The 12,468-nt window shown below is 37.1% G+C and overlaps 1 long non-coding RNA gene across 1 annotated transcript; it reads right to left on the reverse strand.

Annotated features, from left to right (window-relative positions):
- Positions 1-1,106: 1,106 nt before the first annotated feature.
- Positions 1,107-5,176, reverse strand: LOC140697164 (uncharacterized). The gene is made up of 3 exons (XR_012074005.1): positions 5,130-5,176; positions 4,877-4,923; positions 1,107-1,434 (listed from the first exon to the last, which is right to left on the reverse strand). It is a non-coding gene; the product is annotated as an uncharacterized lncRNA (long non-coding RNA).
- Between the last annotated feature and the right edge of the window lie 7,292 nt (positions 5,177-12,468).

The raw sequence follows: 12,468 nt of genomic DNA on the forward strand, positions 1-12,468 counted from the left end.
TGTCTGATACCACCCAGTTTGTGGTACTTTGTTCAGGCAGCCCCATCAGTTTAATACAGTAACTACAGCTGGTAACATGGAGAGGACAAGGCTGGACTAGAAGTGGGAGGCCAGGGTTTGGGGACTGATCTTCAGCATAAAAGGTAGTGACGCAAACATCACCTTCTTCAGGAAGGACTCTGATTCCTCCTCGGACTATTTGGAAACACGCACTATAGATCTCCCTGGCATAGTGTAAGTTCCCTGTTACAGATATAGGAACATTTATTACAAACACTTAATGTCTTTTCTAACCATCTGTGTCCCACTATGAATTCTGTGAGAACAAGGACCAGTTTTATTTACTTTTTCCTTGTTTTTTCTGTTGATGTAAAGGAGCCTGTCAGTATTGTGTAGTGTCTTCCAAATAAGATAAAAATGTACCTTCGTTTTCCCATTCACACACACACACACACACTTATGGACACATAAAATGAGTAAAATATATACACACAGAATGCCATCAAATTAACCAAAGATTATGCCTCCACATGAAATCCGCTTTCCATATAATTGTCAACTGGCTGCAGCCTTGTCTCCATAAATGGACTCACTCAAAAACAGTGTGAAAATTCTATACCAAGGGAGTAATTATTATTTCCCTGGTTAAAATCACTACAAGGTAAAAGGATTGTAGGAGACTTGATTTCCAATTAAATCAGCAAATAAAAGTATGATTATTCAATTATATTGTTACTAGAAACTTGAAACCTACTTTTTGTCCTGAATAAAAGTGTAAGAAATAAAACAAGTTAGTCACTCATGGAGTGTGAAGAGTCATTCTGTTATTAATCTATCTCATATTTCAAAAATTGCCTTATTCTTTCCGAGAAATTTGAGTTTCTACCTATGTTATACATAGGTATCTAGCAAGATACTTCTCTTTTCACACTTTTGATTTTGTAAGACTCGTAAGGTTTCCCTAAGGGTACCCTCGCTGAGCTGTCTGCCCTTCCCGCATTTTATTATAACTGCTGTGCATGGATTCAATTAGCAGTAGATAATAGGTCCATAAAATAGCATTAAGACAGCTGTTTATTCCATCATTTTATTTTCCCCAATAAAGATTTCACATTAAAGCCTTTTTTTTTTGCATTAACAAATAAATAAAAAAAATAAGAATTAACCAGGCTTTCCAAAGCATTGGAATAAAATGGAAGACAATTTTAAAAACAAATAAAGATTAAAATCTTAACAGCACACAGTTTACAACCATTGTTAACCCACTGTATTGTTAAAACAGGGCTTCACTTCGTTGCCTGTTGAGGAGCTCTTCATTTCCAGCTAGCCTTCGGCGGGATGGGAGGTACTTCAGCCTTTGGTAGTGAGCGCCAGCAATGAAGTGCTTAATCCTGAACTCCGCGCAGTGACCGCCTCGTGGTTCCAGTGTCATATCTGGGACAAGATATATCAGTGATTAGAGAGTTGCCCGGGAGACTCTCCAGTCCTGCCAGGTTGTCAGTGATGATGACTGAGGTCCGTGAAAGCGGAGTGCGCCTGGACTCCCAGGAGCAGCTGTCACCAATACAGAGAAGCCAAAAGCAATTCCTTCCAACCAAATCCCTTATCAGAAATTTCCTTCAATTCCAATGATACAGTCTATCTCGCAATTTACAATGACATGGCGGTTCTTTACACTGATAACCTACCGTTGCTTTTCTTAGAAACCAAAAAGCTCTCTGCATCTGCCAAGATGTCCTTAAGAAAGCTACGCTTCTCATTCTCTTATTGCTCTCTCATGGGTTCCTCTCGGATTGTTCACGTTTAATAGAAATGAGTGGTGATAAATCATCGTGAAATAACCCTGTCCCTGGTGTTTCTTTATGTGACTCTCAACTTCCATTGATAAGAGTAAATCACTCATTTAGTGCCTGATCCCTGTCTTCTGCCATGGTTTTAGTCCTGCCTTTTTAGTTTTTTAACTTTGCAGTTTTTATTTTGAACTTCACTGTTAGCTTTTAGAGGAACAACTAAAAACGACACAGAAGTTCTTTAATAGAATGAAGGACATGATTAAGAATCTTTGATATATATTATATATAGTTTAACAACTATATATAATTATATAAACTATATATAAATATATATAAATATATATAAAAGATCTTTGCCCTCCACTGTGACATCCTTCATTGTCATGGATAACTGAGAGTTGATTTTTTATGGATTAGTGCTGGGCTAGGCCCCAGGAAGGATTAGTTCCACTAGATTAATGTGCTTTTATTTTTTTCTCCTCGTGAAGCCAACCTGAACGGTCACAGCAGTCAGGGAGTTCCCAGAGTCCTTGGTTGCATCTTTCCTGAGCAGAAAGGCCAGGAGAGCATCCAGGATAGGATAGACATGTTCTAAAGATTCTTGGAGGGCAAAGTAAGCACATGTTGGCAAACCCTGGGGGAACCTGAAATCAAAAACAAACTGGGGGTTTGACTTTGAATTCCTACGAACAGTTGTGCAATCTGCTTCATTAAGAAATATTTATACACAGAAACAACTTAAATGTCCTCAGTAGAGGACAGGAAATGTAAAGGATGACATAGTCACATGATGGAAGCCAATAAACAAAAGAGACTAAGTGCTCCCGTGTAATGATGTAAAGATAAATATAGTATTAATTACACAAAGCAAAATACAGAATGATTACAGAATATAATATGATGCTTTTGCGTAAATAAACTTGAAGACAGAAAGGTAGATACTTGAATATTTATATCATGGTGGTGCATTTATTTATTAACTAGTTAGTTTTTTCCTAGGTAGGAAAGGGTCAGAAGAAGCTGCTAATGATCGTTAGTTTGAATAAGGAGGGAAGAAAATATTCTTTGAAAAAAATAGTTACTTTCTATGTCATTTGCATTTTATAAATGTGCATGTGTATTATTTTTACTTTCTTTAAGGCAATGTTGGCGCTAATCCCTTAGACTAGCAGGTTTTTAGCGTTTAACTTTATATGTAAAGTAGCAACACATGAATATAAAGTTTTAGGGAAAATAATTGCCCATCCCTGGAAATAAAGTTCAAAGTTCACCAATATTATAATGTGTTTTTCTTAACATATTTTTATATATAAGCAACTTCAGTGATAATGAAGATTGAGTAGAATTCAACTCCACACTGGGAGTCAAACAGTGTATTTCTATTTATATTCTGAGCTTCCTTTTTCAGTCTTTTTACCTATTGCAGAGCATTATGATTAATACATATAATCATAAAAAACATAGGACTGTAGAAGGTGACACTTAATGAAAGAAAACTGGCATTTTTTTTTTCAATTTAGTCACTGCTGTTTCTTCACTGTCTAGAACTCTGGCCAATTGTCAGATTTTCAATAAATACTTGTCGAATGAAAGAGTCAGTGAATCAATGAATTGTGTAAAGATTGTGGAAAATAGTTTAGGCTTTTTCTTTGCCTTTACAATTTAAGACAATGAAAACTTCATCATTACATTCCTTATAAAACACTTTACACTATGAAGTGTAGCAATAACAAAATGAAAATTGTGTGTATGTCTGAAATGCACATTTGAAATTCAGTTTATTATGACATTATGATATTTTACTAAGATTTAGGTATATTAACCATCATAAGATTAGTAACTACTTTGAGTTTAAAAAATACTTTACATGGAATATAATGTGTGTATATCCATAGCCCGTGTTCAGATGCATTTGAAATGTCAAAAAAACAAAAAACAAAAACAACACCTTGGACTCAAGGATTTAGGTTAGCTCAGGGATTTAGTGCCACAGATTAAATCACTGTGTTGCCCATGATTTCTGGAACCCTTCTCTTCATCCAGCCATAGCCTGTAGGCTAAGAAAGTAGCTCAACTGTAGAACAAAAAATGAGAAGAAAAAAAAAAAACTTGTAAGATTTATTTATGAGTCTAGATTCACATTCCAGCATCAAGCCACTAATTGTGGCTCAAAAATTATGGCTACCCAAATAATGACAGATACAGCAATATCTATCATACTAGTAAAAATGTATACCAAATAACACTTGTGTGAATATTAAAGCTATATAAGAAGGCATAAGATATATACATGATTGTATAGAAAATTGAATTACTGAAACAGACAAACTGATGTTGACAGTTACTTTTATTCCCTTGAAATATAAGGACAACATTAAGCTAACACTTCCGAAGTCTAATGGAGAAACAAGCAAATTTCAGATCGGTTAGGTGTGTTTTACGATTATGAGTGCACTCAAAAACATTATCTAATACATTTCCACAATTTAAGTCCTTGGTAGCTAACATTTTAGATACCCAAACATTTTTGTTTTTCTGCTGAGAAAAGTATCAACCACTTCTAGGCAGCAGTTTATCCAACCTGATTTGGCAAAGAAGAAAAAAAAGAGGTGGGTTTCTTGGAGTAACTGAACAAACCATGAAGCCCAGCTGCTTCCTCTGCTGAGATGAACGACCCCTGGAGGTGCTCACTTCTTGGGACTCCATTCTGTGTCATCTCAGCACCTTGCTTCGTCCAAATCCAAGGAAGGACCTTCTATGAAGACTTTTAATCTCTAAGGGAAGAGTAGCTAGCTTTCTGGAAAGTCAGACATTTTGAGTTGCAATATTTTAGCTGTGAAGTGTTTATTGAGCACCGAGTAGACCTCAAGTGTGGTCCACAACAGACAGATACATCATCAATGACTGCCTGGAGTCCAAAGTGTAATAGCCCTGAGAGTACGGCGCGATTCCCTCTCTAAGGATCAAAAAAGGTGTTCACGTCCCTTCAAACCATAAATACACTCCAGACTTAAAAAAAAAATAGCTGAAAGGGTTTTTGCTGTGTACTTGTATAAAAGTTTTCTTTGAACAATGATACTTACATAGTGTAAAAAGTGGCTCAGAGATTTTTCAAGTATACACAGCAAGACTAAAAGAATAGAAAAATTGTGACAATTAGAAATATATGAGGCTTCTAGGGTAATATTTCTTCAACTATGTCTAGTGAAAAACTATTTTAAAAATTTTCAATTTATCATAAATATTTTTGTCAAATAGAATAAAATGAATTGTTAGAAAAATTAAATGTGGAAAACAAAAAAAGACATACAAAATACAAGTCCACTGATCACACACCTGAATATCCTGGCAGAGTAAAATGGCTGTAAGTTTTTTTGAAACACTCTTCATTTCTGCATTTGTCTCCTAGGAGACATGTAATAAACATTCCACGAATGTACGGTGATCTCCAAAGCACATTTTGAGTAATTCTACTTTATGCTGAGGTGAGAACCGATGATGTCTTATGTATAAAAAAAAAATAAATCTTAAATCTCACCTCAAACATCTGCAAAAATATGGTTTCAACAGATGCCCTTTTCTACCTCTAAGTTACTGCAACTACTACTGGTGTATCTGGGGTTAAAGGACATAGCTAATGAAATAATCTTGGTTTTAGATACCAACACAACCAGTAGTCACAATAACCTACTACATTGTCTCTTGCGTTTAGAGACAATATAACTAAACTCTTTTTCTAAAGCCTTCTTTAAAAAAGCACACACTCCATAAATTGCTCTCATAATGTACAAACTCTAAAACTATAAAACTTTATGTTTCACATGTAACTGAAATTAACATTATCATTTTCTTTAAAAAATTTATAAATTAAAAAAAATTATCATTTTCTTTTAAGAGTTGCATTTAGTTGCAAACTGATCTATGCAGTTTTTGACTAGTTATCATCTATCTCCAGACATCGTACTATTTAATGTTCTGTTGCTACAACAGAATATTAAATTCTCAGACCAGAGAATTTAGATTTATATTTTAAATATTATTGCTTAAAGTAGCTAACTTCCAGTTTAGAGAAGTGAAAAAAAATGAAGAGAAAAATATCAACTTTTTTTTTTTTTAGGTTATAAAAGTTCCAGAGCAGAAATGAGTAACCAATGAAAAAAGTATGTATTGAAAGGTGGACAGTTGTTTACCCATACCTTTAGACACTGGGGTTAAGCAGTCACCCCTGCTAGGTAGGCACCAACTGATGGTTCTAGATACAGAGTAAAAACATTATATAAATTATTATATATATGATTATTAAATATTGTTATTATTAGCCAGAGTTCATCACAGTCTGATGTGATACAGTAACAAACAAACCTACAGTTTTTTCTAAAAGTTGCAGTTCACATGAGCAAAATTTATCTTGTAGAAGCCAAAAATGTAATCAGACCAAAATGTTTATTTTGTTCTGGGAGTTAAAAGCTTGAGTTACAATTCTTTTAGCAATACAGAAGTTTCAAATCACAGATATAGGTACTACAAGCTGGCTTTAGAAAGAGGAAAACTTGTTTTTTTTTTAAAGTACTATTTTAACTCACTTTTGCTGTGGGTACTTGTTGAAGAAAAATACAAAATAACTGTTTTTGTACAATGAGTTCTAAAAATGAAGCTCCTCATTCTGAAAGGCACTTCGTGAATTACATTCTACGTAGGGTCAGTGCTCACTACAGCATACTCAATCTTTTAAAACTTCAGAATCACTATCAGCCATTGCTAAATGGTATAATGTTCTAAAATGAGTGCTACATTGTGAAAATATATAAAATAGGAGTATTATAAGGATGTCTGTGTTTAAATAGAAATCATAGTATCTAAAAAAAAAGATAAGGAAAAGAGTAATGCATATGTGTCAGAGTTAATGTAGAATCGTAATCCCTGGTAATTAATTGTCATATGATCATAGACACAAAGAAATGGTGAAGAGATCAACATGGCCATGTAAAAGCTAATCAGAAATTCTCACAGCCTATAGAAGTTATCTGCTGCATCCCCATCCTGGAGAACTCCTGGCAGATTCCATCAAGTTCATAAACTTGAGCATGTTCAAGGGGAAACAGCAAGGAAACAACCACGAGATTGTACCAGATTGGGGAGGACTGGCAAAATGGCATCTGGATGTGACACTTTTCTCACCGTATTTTCAGTTGAGTTAATTTCCAACTCTGAGGGTGTGGTTATGTCACTTGTGATGAAACAGACCTGCTCATTCCAAGTACCATTCAATTATATGACCTGTAGGGCATGAGAACTGGGCTGGATCACTATAGCCCGCCACGCAAAGATGAAAAAGAGGAAACGAGTTAGATAAAACAGAAAACACACAACACCCTCTCTTGCAAGGGAGCCCTGCCTCTCTGTTTGTGGAGGGTAAATTAGAAATGGAGACCATTTTGGAAGTTTCCTGTTGACGTGAATTGGGGCTATTACCTATTGAAGCATGAACATGTGTGCAGATTGCCATCACGAATAACATGGGTGAGTTATTAAAATATTTGGGTTTTTTTATTTTGCAACAAGTGGAACATTCATGATAAAAGGCCATGTTACTAAGTGTAAGCCTGTCTTGCTTCCTCACTCTCAGTCACTCCAGTAACAAATTTAATGCTGTTGTATAAATTCAAATATTAATTATCGCCAGTATTCTGCAACATCAATGGTACAACAACTCTACATAGCATGAAAACGATTTCTTAAAATTCATATCAAATGTAAAATTCTCCTAGATGAGGGCTTTCTCCATGCTATGATGTTTAGAGATACACGTTCCCAGAGTAACATATGAGTAATATATGGGTCTATCCGCCACTGGCAGCCATAAATAAGTAGTCGAGAAAAAGCTTCTGGAATCATTATACTCCATGGCAACCTCAGCGAGCTGTTTGAGTGTTCTGTAAAACCTTTCCAGGTCCTGCATTGGAAATGAATGCCTGCTTAAGAACCCAGGCACAGTTCGGCTGTCTACTGGCACTGCACCTGGGCGCTGATAAGGCAGAGGGTCCCATCAATACAACAAGAATGAAAAAGTTTACTACCAAGTATACAAGGATTCCAGGGATGTTTGGATAATATTTGTACTCTTTCCTCCTAGAAATGACTTCTAAAATATTAAGCAAGTTTAATCGTTCTTTTTGAAACTCATTTATGACTTGGTCTGGAATCTGGAAGATCTTGGTTCTTTCAAGGATCTGTCTTTTACTGTCCGTGTTGGTCTAGGTAAGTTTCTTGAAACACTTGAGTCAAGATAATTCAATTATCCAAATTTATTACACCTGTAACACATGTAGAACATATAAGAATGACCTTTAGGAGATGATGGTCAGCATAGAGTTTGCTGTGCTCACTAGAATGAACTGCCACAGCCAAAAAAAAAAAAAAAAGTATATATGTAGACAATATGCTCAATAGCAAATGACTTTTGAGTCTTCCTAAATGAAGTGGAAAGTCCAATCCACAATGAAACCTCCAGACAATCGCTGTTCCTAACATGAGCCTGTCGGCTCACACAGGGGCAGGCAGCACATATGTGCAACTCTAGTCCCTATCAAGGAGAGGAAGGATGTGAAAAATGCAGCGCTGTGCCAGACACAGAGAAAGGCTAATCAAGCGGTGATTTCATCGCTCCACTCCCCCGGTGAGCTTCCTCTTCCCAGCACATGCAAATGATATATTTAGAAGTGAATTTGCCTTGAGAATAGTGATCAGCACAGCATTCCACCAAAACAAAATTTCCACCTTTGTTCTTTACTTCTCCATTTTTTTTCCTTCCATTGTTTTTCTCTATTTCTTACTTGATTTATTTCTTAGTAATTTCATCCTTTCAGTCAGGAGATAAGATACCCAGCATTGGATTTCCTTGAGTTGGAAAACTTTTAAAAATCCATGTTTTCTGCCTTTATGTAGCACCTGACAAGTTAATAGGAAGAAAGGAGGAGACAGGGGGAGTTTTCAAGGTGGATAATTCATCATCCAAGGGGTAGTGGGGAACATTTGTACATCACACACACACATGCACATATGCACACACACACACACACACATTTCCTGGAATATATTCAGCAGAATATAAAATTAAGAGGTTGTTTTTTTTTTATTATCTATATGGGAAAATCATATGTTAACTCCCTTAACCAAATCATAGTATTTAAATGAACATAGCAGAAAGAAAAATAAAACAGACTTCAGTATGTTTCTATATATAATTAAGACTAATATAAGGTGTAAATAGTGAATCAGTCCCTATTCTAAGTCTAACTAAGAGTACAAAAGAAAATCTCATGCCATCTGATTGTTCATTTGCAATTGACATCAACACAGAGGCATTAACTCGAAACAGGAATCAGGTCCATAAGCTGCTGATCAAAAGAGGTCTAATGATTCAGGTCTGGAGGCTCATGTTTGTGGTCTGCGACTCTCTTGGTACACTGAAAAGAAAACGTCTAAGAGATGTACCAAACCAATGCCAACCGGCTGACAGTTTGATTGTGTTTGAAAGGAGAGTATTTGAAGCAGGAGAAACTCCCTGGTTCATAGCCAGTTTCTTTTATAAATAGAGACACACACCAAGCACCAGACTCTAGTCGTATGCACATAAGCACAGAAAAAGGCAGGCTGGCTGGTGGTGCAGTCAGGGAGAATCAGCTTAGAAGTTCTTCTCTGTTTAATCTGGGCTGACTTCCTATATCAAGACAGACAGTGCCTTTGGCTCTCTGGACCTTTGTCAGCAATGGTTCCCCTTGGATGCTTTGACTTGTCATGCATCTCCACTATCTGATGGTCCTGAATTGAAGAATGTAGTCCAGATTAAATTTATCTTGTACATTTCCCCTTATTGTTGGAAGTCAAGATCCCAGTTTGCCCTAATTAGCTACTGAACTGAAATTTGCTCAAGTTGACTTTTTCCAAGTATATTGACATTAAATGTCTCGGATTCAAGGCTGTTTCAAATCTGTTCGAAACACTTCTTGTCTCCCACCTCCCTTTCCCCGATTGATCAGGAAGTAAGTGGTCAGAAAATGTTTACAACAAATAGAGTCTATAGCTCACCTTCCAAACACTTACTGTGATTCAACACGGGGCCACAGCATGTTTGTAGGGACCCTCGCACAAAAGCCCAAGTTGCATCACTGGATATTCCAAGAGGTGTGGACATGGCAAGGAAAGCGAGAGAGCAAACTTACCACCTGTTTTCCACGGACAATATGTGCATGTGCAGATTAGAATGGACTGTCATGCACGGCAGTAGCATGAAGTTTGAGGTTAGGGTTAGAGAAAGGCATTGTCAAAGGACTTTACAGAGGATAATTATCCCAAAGCACCTCTTAGCACTTAGCCATACCCTACAAGTGACTCCGAGGAGGGAAAAAAATGGACAGCACCACTTCCAGTTAGTGGAAACGTCTTATTCTTATAAATGTTTCATCCCTCTCCTGTAAATGGATATCAAGACCAAAATACAGCAAAACATTGAGGTCATGGTAAACCCAAGGCTGATTTTAGGTGTAATGATTTTTCATTATTGTATCCAGAAGGCAAAACAAATGTTTCCCAGCAGATACTTAAAATGGGGGGCTTCAAAAGGAAGAAATGAAAGCCTCAATTCATTTTCTTTTTCTCTTATGGTCTAGTCCAGAGTTCTACACGATAACATCCAGTGGCATCTTCAACTCAGTGAAATGCATTCACCCCACACCTTCAGGGGCGGAAGAGGGAGAGAGTGTGTGCTGGTACCTGTGAGGACTTGTGCCTCTTAAAACCAGACATGACAACCCACTCGCTTCTTTTTTAACCAAAAGCATAAAATCCCATGCAAAAATGCCTTTGAAGGACTGGCAGTCAGTGCTGCTTCCACCTGGCTATCAATGGTGCCTCTGCCCACTCAGCCTTGTGACAAGCCACTTTCGTTTCTACAAATAGCGTTCAGCAGGTCGACAATTGACCTCGCTGATCTTCCTCTCCTCTCCCTTTCTTCTTGACTGTTTCAGAAGAATGATTCTTCTTTTGACGGCACGCCAGCAGGGACTCGCCAACACCTGTGTTTATTTAACAAACTGATGGCGTGCAGTTACCCATTTTTTTTTCCAGCGTAAATGTATCTGAAAGGGGTTAATGCTGCCTGGTAGCACTATCATAATTAAGATTCTGCCAGTATTTTCATAACAAACTGGAGATTTCCAAAAACAATCTGGAAATGCTTTGTGAACAATTTAGTATCTAATACGGGAGATTACTTTTTAAGACACAAGCCCCAAAATGTCTACTTTGTTTTAATATGTGGTTGTCACAATAACTGATTAATGTGCTTCTTACTCATTTATTTTTTTTTAAAAAAAGAAAGGCAGTCCTTTTTATGTCAGATAAAGTATCTTTCTTACCTCTGTGTGATTAACCAACAAGGAAAATTATTTCAATTTCTATAATGCAACAGATTTTTAGGGCACATTTGCTCCCAAAATCCCCAAGGTGAATACTTCAGGAACAGGATGTTAAGTGAGATTTTCTGCTGTCTTAGCATTTTGGCTAATGCCCAAAGCTGAGACTGATGGTTTTCAAGTACCATCGCATTTTAAAGACAGCAGCTAGACACATGTATCTATGAGACCCACTGAGAAAGAGCAGAACTACCTCCGACACCTTTTTCCAGGTTAAAAATTCATCAGTGTACATACAGCTCCTTTGGAAGACCGTAGAGTGTTGATAAGATAGGAAGCAGGTGGCTTTTGTTTCATTTGGAAAGTGAAGTGAGGAGCGCTTCAGGGAAGCCACTGTCAGAACGTGGGACTGCTTGCCGGGAGGGACAATCGGAAAGGCTCTCTCCTGCGGTAGGCTTGCCTGGACACACAGGGATCTCATTTTGTCAATGCCCTTTGGAATCTGAGGGATAGAGAAAATCTCTCTGACTCTCTTATGAATGTTGCCATTATTTTAGTATCTGACTTGAAGCCTTACATGAAATCAGTACATTTCACTACCAGATTAAGGAGTTTCCTATTTATTTATCTATTTATTTAACTCTTGACTCCTTCTCGCAATTTTTGGCCTCAAAGAGCATGTGCAGATATACTATATTGTGGTGGGGGTGCCTGGAGCCAGAGGAGCAAAAGGATGGACCCCAAGGCACATTCTCTCGCACACATCCCCCCTGCGAGACTCTGAGATGGGTGGGGCTTAAGTGGGGTGGGAGAAAAGGGGAGATTTTTAATTGGTTGTGATGTAAGGGTTTAAGTTCAATGAATATTTCAAGATCATAAATTATTATAATTCTAATATTCAAAAGTGGCAAGAAAGCACTGGGCTCTGCCTTAAATGCTCTCAAGCACTGGGGAAAGAAATCCAATAAAGTCCTTGAAAACAGAGATGGAAGGACATGTATCCATTCAATAAACCAGTACCACTAACCAGCCATGTACAAATAGTTTATGTGGTTTGAATACAAATACGGATATCTGTATCTTTATATTATTTCACAAATCGGTATTCTTACAATGACACAGTTCGCAAATAGCTCTTAGCTTTCTGGATCTTCAACCCAAGCAGAATTTTGAAGCCAAACACAGTACTTTAGAGAAACTGCCACAATCAGAAGTGATCAAAAAGGATCATCTTGTGCCGATCTGCCCGGATTCATGGGAAA

This window comes from Vicugna pacos, chromosome 6 (assembly GCF_048564905.1).
Source record: "Vicugna pacos chromosome 6, VicPac4, whole genome shotgun sequence".
Lineage (NCBI taxonomy): Eukaryota > Metazoa > Chordata > Mammalia > Artiodactyla > Camelidae > Vicugna > Vicugna pacos.